Genomic DNA, 24,474 nt, shown 5'->3' with positions numbered 1-24,474 from the left:
ACTAGCCACTCTGGACGTAGAATGATATATTCTCTGATGTCGTCGAAAAATATTATGTTTCCAATTTTGTGTTGGTAATTAAGAAAAGCAAGGAGTTCTCCCTCTTCAACCAGATTTTTATGAGCTATTTTCAGCAGATTATCCCAAGAATAAACATGTATGGGTGAATATTCTTTTAATACTTCAAGTACAGTTTCTAGTTGAATCCATTTTGTCGGAAGTTTTTCAGCAAAGTAATTCATCTCAAATGCAATGTTGGAAATGTGTTTTCTTAATCTATTGATTTCGTCAATATCTTCTTTTTTAAAGTGTGTATTAGAAAGAAAGTAGATGCCTCTTCTGTGATTGAATTTTGTATGTTTGCCAACAGTGTCAAGAAATTTGTCTTCATATTTTGTTTGCCTATCTTTAACCTGTTAATATAATGTTAAACATTTTCATTTGCTGACACAATGACCAATTGATAAGATACCTCAAATAAGCAGTCTTAAGATACTGTAATAGTCATTTGAAAAATGAAAACCAGGAATAATTCATATCAACCATTTTTTATACATTTTTGCTATGAAGTTGTCAGTTATGGTGTTCCTTGCAGATATTTGTAACAGAAATATCAATGCGTTATGTCTCAAATGAATGTAGTTTGTATTTGTTGAATTTATATGTATTACTTAAAACAACTGTTACAGTATTAAAACGGAGAATTATCTAGTAAAATGAAACAATATTTTTCCTAATTAAAGTTTTAAACACAATTATTACACCTTCACATTCACTACCGGATTAACATAACAACTTTTTGAATCCTGCGATATTCGTTGTCATCGAGACAACGTAGTATTATCACTTCTTGAAGGGAAACTACTCAGTAATATCAGTTAAATACATAGTTGTGTCAAAAATATATACATATTATGTTATTTTTCATTAAATTTACCTTTTCAAACTTGTCAGTACCAGTACAAACCATTATAACAGGTGGACTCAATTTTTCTGCTGAATGATCTTTACAAAAACAATGAACACTGTCAAACCAAAAGTCAACGTAATCTGAAAGGAAATACAATATATTTGATGTTTTCTCTTTTTAAAGTGAGGTTGTGGAGTGACACTTGCGCAATACACTATAACGACAATTATAAATGATCTTCAAAGCGTTAGCAAACACCTTTCAAACGCCGTATATATACATGTTATCAAAAATTAAAAACTGTGATTAAGGTTAATACTCTTCGTTTTATGTAGGTAACTTGTGACCGTGGTGGATTGATTTCGTTTAAATCCATTCGAATATTTGTCATTCAAATCAACAATGCAACTTGTTAATTAAAATTTGGGGGACACAGATAATCAAAATGTCCTTACTTAATATGATTATATCGAAAATTGGTTAGATTTACATTACTGACCAGTTAAAGGGAAATCACACTATATAAACTACTAATAATAATCAATTGAAATTTTGTATGCAGATAAATCATACTTATTACGAAATTTTAGGCGAAAAAAAAATTGGGGTCACCGATGTTGTTTTCGAGATATGACGTCATCAAAACTTAAAGAATCGCTTTTAACCAAAATATAAAAATAGCCCTCTAAATTGTTTAAAAAATCCAAAATTATTAAAAAAAGATGTTTAACTGTGAAAATAAAAACAGTCAAATATAACTTGTACCTTAAAACCAGTTATTTGTAGCAATTTCCTTGCTTTTCAAAGGTTTTTAATATTTCCCGCCATTTTTAATTCCTATCTATTCTAGATTTTTCTCAAAATAAAAAAAATCTACTAATGTTTTTTCCTTTAAACTTCTGCATAAGTTGCAGCTTCAGAGAAGATTTAAAAAGCATAAATAAAAAAGGGGGGTCACCGATGTTTTAAAACCGCTAAAAAGGAAATAATCATATTATCGATTTTTGGCGGGAAATATAACTTTTCTTTAACGTTATAGAAAGACGTTGCTGGTACAGCAGCATTTTGTGCAAAGCTTGCATTGAGTTGAAACAAATTATTTCACTACACACTTTATAACATGTTTGAAATGGTTTTTTAAGGTATTTTGATTATTCATTAATATTTTTATCAATCTATCGAATTGTGAAACAACGTTTATTACATGTATAAACAAAAATTGTCCAAGATGAAATCATCTCATTCTTTTTAATTGCATTTTTTGTATTAGGAAAAAGAATGAGATGCTTGCCTCATGCCATATATGATAGAAATTATTTTCGGCTTGCCGTGATTCCGCTGAAAAGAAGTGCGTGCCTTTTTGTCTACAGGCAGAACAAGTTCACTGCCTTGTCCATTCGGACCGGGAAGATAAAACTTGAAAATCCATGTAAAATATGCAAAACCCAGCATGTTACAAAAACCTTAATGTCGAACCACATGTAGCGAAAGGACAATTGGTTAAAATTTCCGTACTAACACAACGCTGCATAACTTATTCGAACTGTGGCAACACATTTTTACTGAGTTCGATCATCGTCACGCCGTATTCATATTCATTGTACATACATTATTATATTGTTCAATGTCCATTGCCTGGGTATTAGAGCTTTACGATTTCTTATTTATTATTACCGTTCAATTAGTCGACCAACTTGTAATGTTATGCAATGCACTGCATCTGATAGATGTACCACACAATGACAACAGAGGCGAATTAAGCAAAGGGCGTGGGCAGGGACCCACCTACCCCTTTTTGTTGGAAACATTTGGTTGATTATATCTTACAAAACATCATGAAACCGCCACTGGACAAAATACATATCCCAATATTAATATATAATAATAAAAAAAAAATTGTTATAAACGGATTTTGATTTTATCCTGTTTTGCTACATTTATACAGTTTTCTGTGGACATATTATAGATAACTATTTTTTCTGTGGAATTATTATCTAACTATATTTTTTTTATCAGATATGGCTAAAGGTTCAGGTAGATTAAGAGATTAAGTTGGAGTTACAGCTTTATTTTGAGTTAAAGTTTGAGTTTTACTTTGAGTTGTATAAGTTTTCGTTACACTTATAAGCTTCCGATTTATACTATGAGTTTGTATCATAGTAAAAATTGTGCTAAGAGTTAAAATTTTGAGATCCGATAAAATTAAGAGTAACATTGCAGTTTCTTTTTCTGTTGGTGCCCCTCTTGACTTTTTCTTTGAATTTATATTTTTCTACAAGATGTATGTTTCAGTTGTTTTTTGCCAATAATGATCTATGTCAAGTAAATGTCTAAAAGTAATTTGAAAATAACTGATTGATTGTGTGTGACACATGCAACTCTCTTTCCTATGTCACGTTACCCATTTTTTGAAAGAACCAATGTTTTCAGAGAGAACCAGCTACCTTTGTATTGAAAAACTAACTGTCCTTTCCGACATAATCGAATGCAACTCCCTTCATCTCTGTTGACAGGCAATAGACCATAGTGAGTGACCTGAACCTGAACGTACATCTGAACTATTTTTGGTTTATTTTTCGTCCTTTACTTGTTTTGTATTTTTTAAACTTTCAGTGGCAACTATTACATGAATACTAACGCTAACACAGTCACGAAATTCTCATTAAATTGCTAACTACAAACTGTAAACTAGTGTCAAACTATATATTCAATATTTCAAAAATCAGAAATCAGTTACTTTCTCATTGTGATATTTAAATAATTTTGTTTTAAAATGTCCTTGAAATATAAATTTCATATTTTCAATATTAGCGCAAATTAAAGACATTAATTGACAGTGCTTCGTTAGCCTTTGAAGGCTGGCTGATTGACTTTGTATCAATGTATGTATAAAATGTTATATCAGGTTGCACTAAAAATAAAATTATATATATATCTATGGATTGAATACCCTTTCGTAAGACGGACCTTAATGTTACTGTTTTGCTGTACTCTGTAAGTAAATATAAGCAGATGTTGTATGAGTGCCGATGCGATAACTCTTTGTTCAAGTCACAATTTTTAAAAGTAAACAATTATAGATCAAAGAACGGTCTTCAACACGGAGCCTTGACTAACACCTATCAGCAAGTTATAAAGGACTCCAATAACGACTAATGTAAAATCATTCAAACAGGAAAACTAACGGTCTACTCTTTATGAAAAACGAGAACGAGAACAACCACATCAACAAATGACAACCACTACACATCAGATTCCCCTACATAAATGGACGGGTGTTGTGTGTTAAATAGTTGTCTTGTTGGAGACTTGTAAAGCCAAACATTTTTGTTGTCGTTGAAGGTCGTATGGTCCCCTGTCGACACGATACTAGTTAGAACAACCGTTATCTAATTGACATGCAGTTTGAAGAAATACTAGTGGCAAGTTAATGCATATTCAGAACTAGAACATATCGAAAAATTCTTTTCACTAAATCGACAGACTGAGCCGAATAAATAATAATATGCAATTCAATTTTTGATGACTTATTTATGTACTATATAGTATGTATAGAAGACTAAAGTATTGACGTTTTATGTGATGTGAGAAAACTGACAGTCTAAACTGATCGTCCTTATGTACTTCTCTCCGTTTGACAGAAAACTACAGATTCCGGAAGCTATACGCTTGCATGCTGTTACTCTTGGTTTATTGTCAACCTTTTTCTCAGAAAATATACGCTGAATCCCACACACCGCATCGCGACGGTACGCTGCTAACAGTTGAGCCATATCAAGACCACTCTCGGCTATTTTTTTTGTCATACATTTTGTTATGATTTTTTTTATCCACAAGCCCTTGCAGTGTTAAATATCTTTGGTTTGTCTGTTTGACAGAAACAATATTTCTGATTAGGGATTCTGTACTAAAAGAATTTTCTGAGATCTCTGTTTCTGATGGTTGTGCATGGTTAAGAATAGATTGTAAGATTCTAACATCCTCAGAAGCATTGTGTGCCTGGTATTGCTTTTGTAATAAATGTTCAGCCAAAAATTCCTGCTTGTGGCACTTTAGATGATGATACTTGTTCCTGAAAAAAGATAGTGTATCCATAAAGCCGATTACTTTCTGTTGAAATGATGTACTTAGATTATATTGAGACAGGGATCTTATTAGTCTTGGGGCATCAAAACGTCGGCAATTATGTCCAACTAAAATAATCTGAGAGGGAAATTTCTCTAGCCAGCATATAAAATTTTGAAATGCTTTTTGTGGAATACATTGATCTACCTTTTGACCATAATATACAAGTGTGTTGTTCCACACTGATAGTCCTGTAACCGTTGATGCCTGTCTACTTATACACTGTGATGGCGTATCGTACTGATTGAATTCTGAAGACTTTTCAATGGTGAAATTTGGATTATATCACAATCATTGGCTAGTGATGTTGTTTCTACGTCAAAGTAAACAACTGACATATCATCAATTTTGACATCAAATGTTTCTAATAAAGGTGTTGTAAAGGGATCAGATATGAAATCAGTGTCTATTAGGGTCGGTTGTTCTAAATCAATAGATTTTTTGTACGTGTCACCTTCCCTCATCTCCACTACTGTTTCCTTCTCTTTTATGATCTGTTTCCGAAATAGTTTTCTCCGTTTATTAACTGCTGAATTCTTATAATCATTTTGGTATTTTCTCTTCTCCGTAAGTTTTTCTGACGATTTTTCTGTTATTTTACCTGGTGAAAGACCACACTCTTCATATACCTGTGATATATAACCATACGATACATTTTTTTGAGCAACAGTGCAGTCAACCCGACATTCCAAACTTGACGATGAGCATAAATGTTTCGCCTTAGGTGCTTTGTTGGCCAGCATGCTGTGAAACGATTCAACCTCTTTTGTGGATGCACAGGGGGATATTTTCTCAATATTGGCATTAGAGGTGTATTCCCCAATGATTTCAGCCAGTTTTTGACGAAGAGGAAGGCTATTAAGAGATACAGTGGGTTTGTACTTATTAGGATTTCTTTTGTATGAACACCATTTCTGATTGCAGAGGTCATGTTCTTTATAAAGATGAGGTACAATAGCTTGTAAGTCATTACTCATGGCTTCCGGATTATTTCGGTTTGAATAAAGAGCATAAGAAAAACACCTATTGAGATGGGTTATTGCAGGTTTAGTTAAATCATTTTTAAAGGTATTCTTTAAGTTCCATAGTTTGTTGTTAAATGTGATTTGACATGGTTCGTGTCACTCAATTTTTTTATAGGATGTTGGATTGTTCGTCTTATGCGTTCCATAGTTGTAGTGTCGTCATCCATAATAACAGTCGAAACCTGACAATCTTTTGTTTCAATATTCTCTATTAGTCTTGCGCCGACGTCAAGTTCCATTCCCTTAGCAGAACCAAACCAATTGTGGGTGCATTTGTGTTCCTGTGGCTCAACATTTTTTGCTTCCCAATAGGTACAAACTCTACAATCGCTTGACCGAATACCCCTCCCTACAACCTTTCCTGTTTGGTCGCCGATTAAAGTTCCAACGCCTGATTTGGAGTCGTATTTTCTTCCGGAGCCTCTCTTTTGCCACCCCATATCATACTTGACAGTTACCAGACTAACATCTTCACCATTTTCACTACAAATAATTGAAAAACTCATTATCGGAAAAACATTTAAAAAAAAAAAAAAACCTGTCCAATGAATATCATAACGTTTTCTGTGGAGTGTTTTTTTTATTCATCTAACATGGACTTAAAAAGAAAACAAACTGTAAGACCTTTGTGTTTAATAAAATAAGAGGATGTGGTATGATTGCCAATGAGAAATATCTCCATTCATCTCCAAGACAAAATATAAAATATCGTCGATGTAAGCAATTATATTGGCCAAGGTGATGCATTCAACGCGGAGCCCTGTCTCACATCAATTAGTAAGCTTTAAACAAACCCAAATTATTCACTACGTCGAGTGCATTTGTGCAAATGAAAAGAACAGTTGAATGCAAAGAAGAACGCTGGATTATTAACCCACTTGAGCAAATCAAGGTTCAAATTAAGAAAGAATGAGCCCTAATAATATTCTTTAGTTTTAACATATTTGAAAGATTAAGAATTTATCCTTCTTCGGATTAAGCTATACTTAATGTCAATTTTTATTTGCTTTTCATGTCAACAGTCGGAAAAGTTTCTGTTTTCACATATTTTGATCTCGGCGAGCATTACTGGCGAGAAACCACTTGTTAAAATCCGCATCTTATGCAATGATATTGGTAACGTTTATGTCGTTACTTAGTTTGGTGTTTGACTGCATGTGGTTGTAAACTTCCTACACGTAAACAAATGTACATACCTATCTTCTATTACTGGAGATTTGCTCTTCTCCTCCTCTAACGATGTATCTAGTGAATTTTGTGCAACTTTTCTTATAGGCTCGTACACTTCTTTTTCTCTTTTCTTGAAAGCAGATTGTGACATCCCATTTATATTTAAATTAGCTAAATATCTGTTTACTTCTGCAGGTCCAAGACCAGTGTCATACATAGCTATAAAAGTAATGATCGAGTCTTAGATATACTTTCAATTTGATGTGCATCATACGTTGAAAATTATACTTGCATTGCTATTCTAGATTATATGAAATACATATATATGCGTGTGATGAGCGGGAGCAAACTATCAATAACTTAAAAACCGGTCAGAATACCCATATCAGCAGTATGCAATATCGCATTGTAGGGCTGTTATTTGGTTATTAGCCTTGTTGCGTTAGTGGGTCGTTAGTATATGATAAAATTATGAAAGTTTAATGCGTGTCCGGATATCATCCCTCGACCAATATCCGTTCGAGACTTATTCGAGGTTTGATATTTGTTTTTTTGGGATGATTCCTGGGCTGATTTGGAAAACGCCTCTTATTTGGGATGTATGTAAAACTATTAACCACAAAGAAGGAATTATTGTTCTCGGGGGGGAGGGGGGGGGGGGGGGGGGGGGTAGGTTTACAGAAGCATGTTTCTTTTTTTAGAATGAAAAACCGGACAACGAATGTGTGTTTGTCGAGCCGATGACTTTAGTCGCAGAAAGTTCGACCAATGGATAGTAATCCGGCGGCGGCGGCGGCGGCGTTAGCTAACTTCTTAAAAAAGCTTTACATTTTAGGAGGTGGAAGACCTGGATGATTCATACTTTGCATATAGATGCATTATATTACGAAGTTTCCGTCTGTCACATGTCCATTGTCCTTGACCTCATTTTCATGCTTAAGTGACTAGTTTTAAAAAAGTTCAGGTTTTTTGTAAATTTAATTTTTGTCTTAATATGATTAATAGGTTTAGGTCCAGTTCATATCTGAAGAAACTATAAGCAATGGCCTAAAGTATATTTGATGTATGAAAAAACTGTAAGGTGTACATGTCAAACTGGCATGTGCCATCTGAGCTTGACCTCATTTTCATCAGTGGTTTAAGTTAAGTTTTTGTGTTAAGGTCTGTTTTTACTATTACTGTATGCAATAGATCTACTTTATTTGGTGTATTTAATGATTGTAATATGTGCGCTTCTGGCTGGTAGGTGATATCGGACATTGATCTCATTTTCAGTGTTCAGTGGTCAAAGTTGAGTTTTTAAGTTTGATCTATTTATCTAAATAAATACTGTATGCAAAAGATCAACTATATTTGATGTTTTGAAATATTTTATGATGTCTTATATAGAAAAAAAGATGTGGTAGGATTGCCAATGAGACAACTGTCCACCAGAGACAAAAAATAAAACAGACATTAACAACTATAGGTCACCGTACGGCCTTCAATATAAGCAAAGCCAATACCGCATAGTCCGGGAAATCGAATATTTCACATATACTATTCAGAAAAGAAGGAGGTAACCACCGAAAGAAATGTATCACTCTGCGCGTTCAATAAATAGTGCACCGCATGATCGGATAACTCATATCAAAATTAGTACCAACATCTTCTAGACAACTTCTTTCCAATATGTTGTTGTTAGTTAGTAAAGTACAGAAATAGTTAAAAATGGAACGGGTTTCTTTTATCTTTTGAACGATTTTTACGCTCTTTTATTGAGATCAGGCAAAATGACAATTTTTGTAAATCAAATTAGGATACAATGTTTGGACCGAATGGAAACCACATGAAAAAAGTGGGATCGGTCCTATGCTGGAAAACCATAACAGTCTCACTCCGAAATCGCTGTCTTAATCACACAAGTCTGGAGCCCCCAACCCAATGAAAATCGACGTTCACTAGAAGGACTACTGCCATTGAATTGTTAAGCATCAGCTTATGCGTCGGAGGTCACATTTTTTATTAATTTCTTAAACTATAGAGTGTGGTAGGAGGGTCCTGATCCCGAAATCCCGTGCTTAAAAACACGAAATCCCGATTTCTCTGATTTATACAATTCCCGACAATCCGAAATTCGAGACAGAATTCCCGGATACCGCAAGTTTCCTGATCCCGAAATCCCGAGCTTAAAAACACGAAATCCCGATTTCTCTGATTTATACAATTCCCGACAATCCGAAATTCGAGACAGAATTCCCGGATCCCGCAAGGGTCAATCCCGAAATCCCGAGCTTAAAAACACCCGATCCCGCAGTACCTATAAAGGTCAGTAAAGGGTGTAGAATAGCCGTATAAAATTAATGTAAGAAAACATTTCCGTTATTTGTAAAAAATCATTGTCTTTCAAAAATGCCGTCACGGAGGCGCAAACCGAATTTGTAATAAAAAATTAAAGAATGATCGTATAAAGGATCATCTCAAACAATATCCTTTGTTTGCATTCAAAAAATATATAAAATCTGTAGTAATATAGTATAGTTTAAAAGACATGGTTATACAATCTGTTCATTGAACAAATAAATATATCATTGTCATTACATGTAATTATTTGTTATTGGTATGCTCTGACATTGTTCTCATATCAATTACAAAATGTTCCCTGTTTTTATTTTGTACATTAATTTATGCTATACAGTGCAATACACAAAAAGGTAAGAAGCACCTGCTTTTCCTTTGTAGCTATGCGGTGGATGGGTTGATGCGGTAACGTCATAATGATAAACATGACGTCATATTGCACAACGTACTAATTCAAATTATACTGGTATCTGTGACAACGTTTAACAGTGTAATATTTAGGGAATAAATGGAGAAATACTATGTTATTCATAGAACTTTGATGGTCATTTTTTTCTAGTATCATTAATACATACATGCAGTATGTTAGTTATAAATAAACTGTTTGTTTGGAGTCCTTTGGACAAAGGAACAGCTAGTTCAAGTAGTTAGTTGCATTTTTGTTGAGCTTTTTATTCTGATAGTTTTCTTCTTCACTTATTAGAAATGAGAAGATGTGGCATTAGTGCCAATAAAACAACGTTTTCTTTTTTTTTGTAAAGAATAAAGGAACAGTAACATTATTTCAAAAACTTGAATCACTCATTTCTTTTACCGATTTATCTTACCTACTGCTGCTTTCGAATTTACATCAAATATTGGTCTTGTCTTCTGTTTTTTTGCATCATAATGGACCTTTCCGGAGTAGATTTTATTTATCACACCACAAGAACATGCCACATACAGAATGCACCCTAGACCACACTTTGTTTCTTCGGTAACGTTGGTAAACTGAAGTGGTAATTCACAGTCTACACAACCTGCTTTTAGCTGTTTGTCCATCTCATATGGTTCAAAAACACGCCTCTCTCCCGGTATCCAGATACATGAGTCTAACTGCCTTGGTTCATTGATTTCAGCTTCAAACAAATTGTCCGTTTCGTATATAATTTTCATTTTTACACTTAAATCAATACGTCGTTTGCATTCTCCTGCCTTCGTGAAACGACCATTCGAGCGGGCCGCCATTTTAGAAATCGGCGGACTCGAAAACGGCGACGTCATAATACGGTTACGACACTATAGCGGCGCCGAGAGCGATGCGTATAAACAATAGTGTGATTTCCCTTTAAGATGTTGATAGGTTCTAACATTCTGTATCTATAAGAATGTATCATACAAGTATTTAGTTAGGAAGGATAGTCGTAATAATAAAAAAATCATGTTTCCATACACTTCCATCAACTTCATATAAACAGTTATGTATTTTGGTCCATTATAAATTACAAATTAAATTTTATACAACTTTTTGACATTTTTCAACAAGACACACAGGAAGATATTTCTGTACGCGTTACTGGTACCCTGTATATTCATGTACCACTGTATTTAATCTTTTGACATAGCTTGCAATACGTCATACCAGTTTTTAACAGTTTTGAAAAAATATATACCAGCTAGTTATATTTGAAAAGAAATTCATGTTTTACAACTGTATTGTTTGTTGTTTTTGTGAATATGCAACGAAAAAAACAATTTCTGTGTATCTTATTTAATTTTATTTGTTAAAAATAACAGAAAATAGTTAAGGAGGCTACATACAATGCTTATTAACTTCTTAGTCATGCTATAAGTGTGCCTATTACTTATGCCTTGCATGCGGCAACTGTGAATGCTATTCATCGTCTGTAAAGTAAGAATTGTTAATTCTTATGGACTGCTTAAGAACTGCTGTCTTCACTCAAATATGTTTTTTTCTGCCAAATAGCAGCTGGAACCATATAGAAAATTCAATCTCCATACGATACACAAACTAGAACATCACACCATGAAGCATTGAGTTGATCTGTCCATTTATTGTTTAGTATGTACTTAAACAAATAATGTTGACCACGTTCATATTTTCTTAAAGATCAGTGATTTTTTTATATGAATATTTTCTTTTAAACATACGACAAGCTTACCTCCAATGCAAGTACAATCATCTTCATCATGTGTGATTGGTTTAATATCGTCTTCAATATCTACAACTAGAAGATATATTGCAAATGGTGTAAAGAATGTCTGGTGTGTGGCATAGTAGTCTTTTTGGCCAGCAAAATCCCAAATACCACATTCTACTAAATCTCCGGATTCCTTTTTTTCTTTCTCCATCTTGGAACTCGATATAATTTCATCCATTTTTTTAATCATCAAGTCCGTTATTTGGTCAGCAGTAATGCCATGATTATCAGTTGATTCTGGATTTTTTAAATCAATATGTGGTTGTGACATCATTTTGTCATATTTGCTTAATTCATTTTCATCTTCGTTGTTGGTTGTTACAGCTGGGGTATTACCTGCATATGTTGTATCATCATATATTGTAGGTACAATATTTAGCGTTTCTGTTTCCATGTTCTTTTGTCTGGATAGAAGCGGTTCTTGGTCAGTCAGTTTATTTTCTGTTTCCTGAAAAATGTCCTTTGTAGATGCAATTGGTATCTGTTTATTTTGGGTCGTTTCCGTATCTTCTACAAGATGAGTAACTGTTTTTGCTTGTTTGCTATCAACAGCCAGTCCTATCCGTCTCATCATTTCTTTTTTCTGTGTGTCAACTACAATGTATTAATATGAAGACTTAAACAGTATGATAAGTAAATGCCTAACAGCATTTTGTTTTAAAAAGATTGACGATATATATTTAAATAGAATGTTGATAATTCTAAAATAAGCATACACTTCTTTGATACCCTTATATTTAAACATTTATATATAGTATTGCTAAACTCTAATCAAAATAACAACAATAAATCTTGAAGCATGTCAACAAAAATTGTTAGCTACAATTATGTGGTAAACACATGTTTTTGATTAATCTGATTTAAAAAAGTTAATACAACAGCGACACCAACACATTCGCATACGACATCTATATATTAAACAACGTTAGAACCTCGAATCTATACTTCAACACCATCATGTATTATTTGTTAAGTTGATGCATAATATCTATTAACAAGGTCTCTCGAAAAAGGACGAAAGTTCTTTGCCAAAACCCTGGGACGTCAACTTACTGTTCAGGCACCGGTGATGTTTAACAGGTCTGAGTAGCAGATGTGAGCTCTTTAACACAGAATACGTTTGGAAATGTATATCCCATATGCAGGTACAATAGGTATATTACTATACAGGTGGGTGATATTCATAATTTCAAAACTGATAATGAAAACAATATCCTCAATTTATCAGAAAATAAAATTAAATGAATAAAATCTTTTTGATTCTTCTCTTTTGAAGTGTCTGACTGGTAAATAAGAAGAGTCGGAGAAGGAAAGACGCACATTTTGTTACCATAACTATGCAGACAATTTTTTTTTTAATCTAACCCCAAGTACAACACATATGTTGTCAATAAGAAACTGCAGCATACTGCTCAATTGTTCTCAGTGTGTCATGCAATACCTTTACACTATGAACACAACATGCTGTGTGGTATCACAAAGTAATAAATTTATAGTGTATAAGACAACACATATTTTTCTATATTAAATAGCGTTCGTGAGTATTTCTTTTCGACGATTTTTTAATTTCACATGAGGGATGATGGTATTCAGGGTTGTAAACTCACAAGTTTTGAAAGAATTCAATTCAGAGAAAGTCTGAGATATAAAATTCCAGAATTTCCTTTAATTTAAAAAAATCCATCAATGTTTAATACCACTACGGGAGTAAACAGTTTCACAGTATTTCTGGATAGTTTCTATTATTACGGACATATTGTTTTGTCAATCTAATGGACAATTCTTATGATGAACATTCATGTGATGAAATAATTCCGGAAAATTTAAGATATAAAAAAAAAGACAAGAATTTTTTTAACAAAGATCTGTATGTGTATTCACAATATTTATTTAATATATTTGTGAAATCAATTATACTATAGATACTAATATTATGAATAAGTTATATCTTACCAAATAGTGTTTCCCTAAACTATTAGGTAAACTAACATGAGGGATACTAAGTTACAAGCTGTAAACTTGGTAAATTGTAACAGCAAATTTGAAATAAAGATATTTATTACGTTTAAAAAAAAAAAAAAAACATTCATGTGATCCGGCAATGAACAGTTGTGTGTACGGACTTTTGGGGAGCTTCGGTACTAAATACAAAATTTCAGGATTGCTGTACAAGAAAATGTTCATTGGAGCTATGAAAAACTTACGATTTGCTAAAATCTCCTTCTTGTTGAATAGTATATTTCGTATATGAGATTACCTTAGTGCTTATTGATTTCTCATTACGATACATGATACTCATTGTAGTACAATTTCCATTAAACAGACAACTTATTTGATTCTTTGACCGCAACTACAACAACATCAGATTTGTGTGAAGAGATTGCAGATATTTCACAGTTTGTTCGTCTCTGAAAACTAATTTTGGTCGATCGTTCACGCAGTTTTTTAATTTATGAATTCGACATTTCATAGCTTTTCGTCTCTGAAAACTACGAATTGTTAGAAGATTTACTGTCATGCCACAAGTTAATTATTTCATCCTAATTTAGTTTTAGACGGTTTTGCATCTTTACACCTATGTTTTGACTTTTTTTTTAAAGTTTGGTCATATATTTGGTATACAAAAAATACCCATATGTTGAAAGTTTATAACTTTTGGTCTTAGTCATAAATTATTTGTATTATGTGTTAAAAGGGAAAAGATTTTTTGAGAACATCAATTATGCCAAGGTAGAATACTAATTTGTACAAGTTATTACCTTATTAGCTTACAATCGCAATTTATCAAGACTAAAAGTGTTGTTATTGTTGACATTATTACCTTTTATTTTCGTATATTTTGGGTACAAGTCGCTGTCAATATAAGTGAATGTTAGGCGGCTGTCATACAAATGAATGGATAGTCTAGCTAGAAAACCAGGTTTAGTCAACCATTTAGTAAATAAGAAAATTCCCTTACCAAGTCAGGAATATGACAGTTGCTGTCAATTTGATTGATATGTTTGAGCTTTTGATTTTGCCATTTGATTACATGGACTTTCCGTTTAGAATTTTTCTTAGAGTTCGTTATTTTTGCTAATTTACTTCTTACCTTCACCAACAAACCAAGCTCCATCAAATTTTCTAATCTGACATTTTCTATTAATTTCAATTCCATCCGTGCTTTTTCCATCATATTTGCCGTCTTCCAGATAAAGTAGTCTACGCACAAGACTTGTCTTTCCAACACGATCTTTGCCAATGACCTGAACTCTTACATATTGTCTGATCTCTATTCCGGATTCTATTGCCTCCATATAAGTGTTTCTTTCGTCCTTGCTTATCTCCATTTGAAGTTCTATAGTCAAAAAGGTAACCAATAAACAAACAAGCATACCAACTGAGGGTTCAGGAAGAGATAAGTTGTTTTTGTCAACGCAAATAAACAAACAATGACAAATCAAAGTATTTTTTTAGCAACTAAATGTGTATACGCTGATAGTTATTGACCTAATTAAACATAAGCATAAAACATTGAAACCTAATTTACTAATGACCCTATTTGGTTTCATATACATCGACTCTGAATGTAATTTATTTGTCAAATATTTTTCAAGTCAATTACTTATGCTTTTATATTATTCAATGGCAGAAACATTGTCAATATAAAAAAAATCAACAAAAACATTTTTTTTCTAAATTTTCAAAGTCCTTATCTCCACTGCAAGTCTGCTTGAGGTTTATAAGTTATTTTGAATTGATCAACAATAAAACTATAATCGGATACACTGAAATTATCTATATATGCAAGGTGTCATTTATGGATAATACAACATGTGGGCAATACATTGATTGAAACAGCTTTACTTCCATTTGGTAGATCTTGTATAAATGTGCTTGTTATAATACTGCTATTCGTTGATTTTTTGACAGTTTCGAATGGTTGTCGATCATAGGTAAACCGTTGAAAATGTGAAATGGTAAGTCATCAATTAGTTGCAGCAGATAAACTCTATGAAGTTATCTGGTAACTTAGGTTAACATAGATAACTTGTCGAGTTTGACATAATTTACAATTTGACCAGGTAGTTTCTTTCGATCAATAATGGTTTTCATGGTATTAGATAATGGCTTTTTCCTTAAAGTTTACCTTAAGATACATCCGTTAATTGACATGAAGAGATACACCAAAGAGCAGCTACACCAAGAAAACATGATATGTCCTTATTATATATTTTGGAAAGGTTGCTAGCATTTAAAAGGGATACTTATGCATCCGAATCATTTATCTGATAATATATGATTTTGTTATATACTTTCATTTTATGACCACTGTATTCAATTGAATATTAGCATGATGAACGTATGAATTCACATAAACAAGCACTCATTGATAGGTAATGGTCTACTAAGCCATCATTTGATCAGCTTATAAAAAAGAAGATGCAGTATGATTGCTAATGAGACAACTCTCCACAAGAGACCATATGACATAGAAATTAAGAACTATAGGTCACCGTACGGCCTTCAACAATAATCAAAGCCCATACCACATTGTCATCTATAAAAGGCCCCGAAATGACAAATGTGAAACAATTCAAACGAGAAAACTAACGGCCTATTTCATATACAAAAAAATAATGAAAAACAAATTTTTAAACACATAAAAAACGACAATCACCGAATTACATGTTCCTGACTGGGGACAAGCACATACATACAGATTGCTGTGGGGTTTAACGTGTTAACCTGGGACAGTTGTGTAACAGTGCAACATAAGAACGTACTATGCAAATCAATTAAAAAAGGCTAATGTGATGTTTGTCTTCTGTGCATTTTATGTATTATCTCAAAATCGTTCCTTCTGATCATATCTAAATTTATATTGAATTATGTTTTTTAGCTGAATATAACTGTTGCCTAGGGCATACGAATCTTTTGTGCTACAAGAACTGCAAGTCTTTCAGTATTGCCAAGAATAAAATATTTAAACAGTGTTCTGGACTCTTATTGTAAAAAAAAAAACTATGTTATTGATATATCATGGATATGAAAAAGATTTATTTAATCTAGATACTTTAATATGGAAAAGTCACAGAAGATGTTTCTATTGTGTTTCTATGTGTGACAACATATACATGTTAAAACTGACAATATGATTAAGACTTACCATTTTATGAAAATATTTTGGAGAAAAAAAGATGAACCAAAGGTAAAACCCAAAATTATATCTTAAAATTATCACACATCTTCTTTTTTAGATTTTCATTTTTTTTATTGTATTTCCATTTATTAATTATGTTCTCCGAACACTACATTAAAACGAAAGACTAAAATAATTGAATGGTTTAACTTGATTGCTCAAATATGTTTGAATTAAATGCTTCGCATCAATCTATCTTAATTTTCATCAATCAAATAGTGCTCTAAAATTGCTAACAGATATTTATTAAATGTATATTTTTAATAGTTGTCAACTTGTCTCTTAATATGAGTTGTTTCTAGCAATTATCAAATATCTTCTTTTTGAGAGGTCACATTTTCATATTTTATGTGCATCTATCAATAATGATTCTTTTAAGTATTAAACCTACAGATGCAATTTCTTCAGGCAAAAAAAAAAAGAATATAATAAAGTATTACAGAAAGAACATGCATAAGTTGAAAAGAAAAACACAAATGAAAAATGTAGTAGAGACGACAAAATATTCAATCATGTTCTCAAAACACTACATTGATAAACTAAAGACTGAACTAATTGAACGCTTTAACTTGATCGCTGAAATATGTTTGAATTAAGTGCTTCGCATCAATCTATCTTAATTTTCATCAATCAAATAGTGTTCTAAAATTGCTAACAGATATTTATAAAATGTATACTTTTTAATAATATATAGTTGCGGGTCATGATCTCAGCAGAAAAAAAACCCAACTATAGGTTATTTTCACTTTTGAGTTAGATATTTATATTAGTGGTCCTCAGATGACGCTAACGCTGAGGGTAAAATTATCGAATATAAATGCCCAACCCATGAAGAAATGAAAACAAATCTACTGCTACCATGCATTATTTCTTTATGGTCTTACTTTCTTTGTTCATGGTTAAGATGATCAGTCTAATTTATTTTCATTCTGTCGTGCATTTTATGTATTATTTCGAAATGGTTTTAATCATATCTGATGCAATGAACTCTAATTCTATATTGAATAATGTCAATGTGCTATTTGATGAGTACTGTTGCCCTGGTGATAATAGTCTTTTACCCACACAAATCGTACGATTTTCAGTATTGTCATGATAAAATTTTAAATAACGTCTTGATATTTATAAAAAAATGTTATTGATGTGTCATGTGATTCACAAAAGTTATATAAAATTGATATGTTACCAACAATTGAAGTTTTACATAATCGATTGAGTAGTAAAATATCTGCTTTGCTTTGCTAAACCTTGTTTTAACTCTTTATCTATATTAAAAGATCGAGATCTCTAATTTTTGCAGTTTTGCACTACATTCAAAAATTCTTTAACAGAAATGCTATTTTGTTAAGCAAAATGTAAATTTAAAACTATCAATGTTGATGTGTGTCAAAAACACAATGATCAATAACTTCAGTATATTAAGATCATTTCATTTCAGTTGTCAGCGCAACTATTGCGGAATTGAGTTAAAACTCAAATCTTAGTTTTAGAAATAGTTTATATACCTGTAATATTGAGTTGTATTTTTTTGGAAAATTTTCCAACTTGCACATAATAGTCTCCACTGTCACTTTCTGTGGTGTTCTTTATTGTAAGTTTGTGTTGTGTATCGTCCATTGAAATGATATACTTTTCATTATGTATCATTTCCCTGCCATTTTTTAACCAATTTACTGGTGGAATGTCTAGCCGAAGTTTGCATGTTAAAATTGCATCTTCACCCTCTATGCAATGAATATCATTGGGTTCGTCAAGAAAAGGATCTGTAAAAAAATTTTAAAAGTATTAAGTTTCTACGTCACAATATTACTATGAAAACATACATGTTTTATAATGATATTCAACATCAGCAAAAAGAAGAAGACAAATACGCACTTATATTTTTAAGCACATTCTGATTTTGGGATTGTATGTCCAGTTTATTAATAACGTTTCTGTAAAGTATTAAACCTTCAGATGTAGCTTCTTAATGCAAATTTAAAACAAATTATATACCTTATGGACACGCATCAGAAAAACTAAGAACGCCAAAAATGAAAAGAAAAAAGTCAGTCGACAACAGGTCACATTTTTTTACAAAACTCCACAATGAAAACTAAAGACTGAGACAATTAAATGGTTTCCTTTTAATCGGTCAGACCTATTTAAATCAAATCTTTCACATTTTACATATTTGATATAGCAGTTCAAATTTAATTAATTGAATACAAACAATGATGCAATTTATATTATTTAATACATTATAATCATAGTCACATATTTTAAATGCATAGTTCAAGCTCAAGATTTGCAACAGATAGAATAAATATTGTTATTTTTATTTTTTTGATTACGTAATTTTATTATTCTTCCGGAGAATTGAGTATATATTGGTTTTTAATACTGGTCTCTTCTATTAGCAGTTGCAGTGAAATCAATTACACCGGTCATATGTCTTCATATCGGGCATTAGAAAACTATATTTAGAAAGGTTATCTTTATGGTTGAGATTATGCCAGATTAAAACCAAGATTTTAACCGGACTCCAATTTTATATATAATAATGTAATTTTTACAATCTGATCAGTACTGTTGTCTTAGGGATAAAAGTCTGTCAGCTACACGAACCGTCAGAACTTATGTCTTACCATGATTATAATTATATCAACATTTGGACATTTATAAATATGTTATTGATATATCATGTATATGAAAAACGTAATATAACCCATACACTTTACATTTGATGTCACTATGACATTTGGGACCACACAGACAAGTTAACACTAATTTTTGATTAAGACTTACCATTTAACAAATAGGTTTTGAAGAAAAAAGAAATGAACCAAGGCAAAAACTAAACAGATATCTTCTCAAAATTTGAAATTTGAATTTTGATAAAATCAATTTTACAGCAAATTATCTGTTATACTAAATCTAAATATGAAAGATCTCAGAATGATGCTAGATCTAGATACCAATGGTATGTTTACACTATGTTAAATCTATTGCCAGTAAAACTATTGCTGAATCAAGTTAAAATTGAAGCCTCAGTTGTTTAATATTTTAGATACCTGTAATGTTGAGTTGTATTTTTTTGGAAAACTTTCCAACTTGCAAATAGTAGTCTCCACTGTCAATTTCTGTTGTGTTCTTTATTGTTAGTTTGGGGTGTGTATCTTCCATTGAAATAATATACTTTTCATTATTTATTAATATTTCTTTTCCATTTTCCAACCAATTTACTGGTGGACAGTCCGGCCGAAGTTTGCATGTTAAAATTGCGTCTTCACCCTCTATGCACTGAATATCATTGGGTTCTTCAAGAAAAGGATCTGTAAAAAAATGTTTTAAATCATATAAAAAGTATTAAGATTCTACGTCATAATATTACTATGAAATTATTCACGCGATATAATGATATTCAAATCCGCAAAAAGAAGAAGACGAATACGCACTTATATTTTCAGTAGATAAAGATTTTGGGATTTTATGTTCATTTCATTAATAACGTATATGTATAGTATTTAACCTTCAGATACAGCTTCTTAATGCTAAAATGTAGACAAAATATATGCCTAAAGGGACACGCATAAACAAAAATACGAAAGCAAAAAAACGAAATAAAAAGTTAGACAACAACTTACAGGTAAAAAAAGTTAACAAAAATCCACAATGAAAACTAAAGATCGAAACAATTAAATGGTTTCATCCAATCGGTCAGATATATTTAAATCAAATCTTTCACATTTTATATATTTAATATAGCAAATCATATTTTATCAATTAAACACAACCATGGTTGCAATTTATATTATCTAACACATTATTATCATAGTCACATAACTTTAAAATGTATAGTTCCAGCTCACAATTTTCAATAAATAGAACAAATATAGCTATTTATATTTTTTAGATAACGTATTTATATTATTCATCCTGGGAATTGAAGATGTATTGTTTTTTAATGTTGGTCTCAGTCTATTAACAGCTGCTGTAAAATGAGCTACAACGGCCATATGTCTTCATATCGGGCATTAGAAAACTATATTTAGACTGGTTTGCTTTATGGTTTAGAATATGTTAGATTAAAACCAAGATTTTAACCTGACTCCAATTTTATATTGCATAATGTAATTTTTACTATTTTATCAGTACTGTTGTCTTAGAGATAAATGTTGTTCAGCTACATTAACCATCAGTCTTACAGTAATGCCATGATTAGAATTATATTAACACCTGGGCTTTTATAAATATGGTATTGATATATCATGTACATGTATATGAAAAACGTTATATAACCTAGACACTTTACATGTGATGTCACTATGACATTTGGGAACACACAGCCATGTTTACACTGATTTTTTATTAAGACTTACCATTTAACAAATAGGTTTAGCAGAAAATAGAAATGAATCAAGGTATAAGCCAAAAAGATATCTCATTCACATTTGAAATTTAATTTTTATAAAATCAATTTTGCAATAAATTATAAACTTTGCTTAAGCCTTGGCTATATCTTAATATGAAAGATCTCAGAATGATGCTAGATCGGTTCAATTAATAAAGTTTGAAATATTAATGTTATAATTTTATACACTATATTTAAAAAAAATTATCAATGTTAGTGTCCGTCAAACACAAAAAAGATTATTACCCATGGTATGTTTACATTATCTAAGATCTCTTGCCAGTACAACTATTACCGAATCAAGTTAAAACAGAAGCCTCAGTATTTTAATAGTTTAGTTACCTGTAATGTTGAGTTGTATTTTTTTGGAAAAAAATCCAACTTGCACATTATAGTCTCCGCTGTCACTTTCTGTTGTGTTCTTTAGTGTTAGTTTGTGTTGTGTATCTTCCATTGAAATAATATATTTTTCATTTTGTGTTAATTCTCTGCAATTTTTCAACCATTTTACTGGCGGTGTATCCGGCCTAAGTTTGCAAGTTAAAATTGCATCTTCACCCTCTATGCAATGAATATCATTGGGTTCTTCAAGAAAAGGATCTGTAAAAAAATGTTATTAAGATTCTACGTCATAATATTACTATGAAAATATACACGCGTTATAATGATATTCAACATCCACAAGAAGAAGAAGACGAATATGCACTGATATTTTTCAGTTACTTAAGATTTTGGGATTGCATGTTTTATATACTTTATATAGCATTTCAATTTTGATAATTGAATACAAACATTGATGCAATTTTGTTTAATACATTATATATACATCATAGTTACATAACTTTAAATGTATAGTTTTAGCTTTAAGTTTTCAAAAGGATAGAACAAATAAAGCTATTTTTATTCATAAGATTACGTTTTTATATTATTCATCCTGAGATTAAAAGATGTATTGGTTTTTACTACTGGTCTTAGTCTTCATATCGGGCATTTCAAAACTATTTTAGAGAAGTTTTATTGATGGTTTAAAAAGTGTCGGATTAAAACCAAGATGTCAACCTTACTCCAATCCTATTATTTTTGTTATGACTGTAAAAAATCAATAGAATTCATTGACAATCCTTTAGGCATACAATTACAAAGAACAGACTCTATTTTAAAAGAGTAAAATCCATTTTATTCCTTTTTATAATCTTTTTCAATGTTTACTATAAATGAATGCCGATTTCATAAAGAAACACACATTTTTTACAACATTCCATGTTTTTATTCTTATAATTGATAAAATTTACATTTATTGTTCGGGAAATTTCCCAAAATATATGAAAGTTTCAAAATATTGGTGGTAAAAATGTATCTATGACAACTATTTATTCGAGAAATGTCCCCAAGTCATTCTCAACATTATTATTTATTACATATATGTTGGCAGAGCATTTTAACAATTGCAAACAGATCTGAAACGCATTTCGGGAAATATCCCGACAAAAATAAACTAAGTACAACATGTATAACACAGATGTCTTCAAATATTTCGGGATTTATCCCGAAAATTCAAATGTATATGCTAGACCTCATGACTAATAATTTCTTTTCACAATTCGGGAAAAATCCCGAAAATATTAATCTAATATCAGACACACACTTGTTACATAGATTTTTTTTATCCATTTCGGGAAAAATCCCGAAATAAAATCTACAAGAAAAAATAATTTTGATAGATTAAAAAAAGTTTTTACATAAATTTGTTTCCAACATTTGTTAAAATTTTAATTCATAAAAAATATGTTTATAACCATACTTTTCATTTCTTTAAAAAAAAAGTAATTTCTTAGAAATAATAAGGTTACTCTATACTGCATCCCTTTTGTCATGCTTCAGTAATTCCCTAAATATAATATCAACCAAATTTGTCCCACAAAAAGGGGGGCCTATACATCCTCTAAATCCTATTTATAAGTGGTCGATATTAAACTGGCCTAAGCATAAACTTTAACATATAAACAGAAAACTGCAAAAGATTGTAAGTTATAAAACCATGATTTAGGGTTCAGGATTATTAAAATCCCTAAGCACATGCATTGTCCAAAAGCATATTCAACTGCATATAAATTAACCCTGACCTACTTTTAGTGGTTCTCCTTAAATGTGGACTTATCACAAATATTTCAGTGTAAACAAAGGAAATTTTCAAAGTCAATATGCCATTACTGAGAGGCTGGTGAGGAGGGCGATGCTCTATGGGATTGAGATATATATATATGTGTCCATAACTCCATTATACTCTGCTTCCACAATCAGATTTCAAGGTTCAGTAACTTATTTGTAATTGTTTAAAAAACACTGACTTAAATGAACACTTGAAAGTACAAAGTTTCAAGTTTATTTGACCATTACATCATAGTAAACTATTGTACACAAAACCTTAACCGTCTCTACTGTTGTACATCTTGAAAACAAAATAATTGATAAAAACTAGTTTCAACTCATTATTTCAAATGCCAATGAAACTTTAAAATAGGAATGAAAAAAAACTCAAACTCAAAAATATTCACTAATGTAGCCTCATTTAATTTTCGTAATTTGCACATTTTTTTTTGTCACAGAAAATATAGAAGAAACTTTCTTTAATTATGTTTTTCTAAATTTCTTTGATATTCTCCACAGCAAAATATAAAAATTAAAATACTGTTCTAAAGTAAAATACATGTACTTTTAATATTTCAAATACATACAATAAAATATAACTACAAATCATAGTATACATGTGAATAAATCTTCATAGCATGTGCAATGTTTGTTATATTCAGATGGAATTATTACATATCATAAATTGATCTGTTTCTTTACTGATGCCTAGCTTTCTCTTCCTTTCACTCCTGCCTATAAGAGCAAAGTAAATTAACATTTAATAAAATATAACAAAAACGTTCTATTCTGCTGAACATGCTAAAAGTAAATATTAACTGTGAAATCAACAATTTTGATTATGTTGATAGGTTGAGACTATAACCATTTGACATTTATAATAAAACTTCTTCTGTTTTCAAAATTATTTAGCGTAGAGTTGTGTTCTTTTCCCTTTCTCCAATTTGAATGTTCCTGGCAACCTGCATTCTTTTATGTTA

At 31.3% G+C, this 24,474-nt stretch overlaps 1 long non-coding RNA gene across 1 annotated transcript; it reads right to left on the bottom strand.

Moving 5' to 3' along the window:
* Window positions 1-233: 233 nt before the first annotated feature.
* Window positions 234-11,794, bottom strand: LOC134684086 (uncharacterized). Its single transcript, XR_010101167.1, has 3 exons — window positions 11,733-11,794; window positions 938-1,050; window positions 234-413 (listed from the first exon to the last, which is right to left on the bottom strand). It is a non-coding gene; the product is annotated as an uncharacterized LOC134684086 (long non-coding RNA).
* Window positions 11,795-24,474: the final 12,680 nt, after the last annotated feature.

This window comes from Mytilus trossulus, chromosome 9 (genome assembly GCF_036588685.1).
Source record: "Mytilus trossulus isolate FHL-02 chromosome 9, PNRI_Mtr1.1.1.hap1, whole genome shotgun sequence".
NCBI lineage: Eukaryota > Metazoa > Mollusca > Bivalvia > Mytilida > Mytilidae > Mytilus > Mytilus trossulus.
Note: the sequence above shows the minus strand (reverse complement) of the source record. Positions and strands in the feature narration are given on the sequence as shown.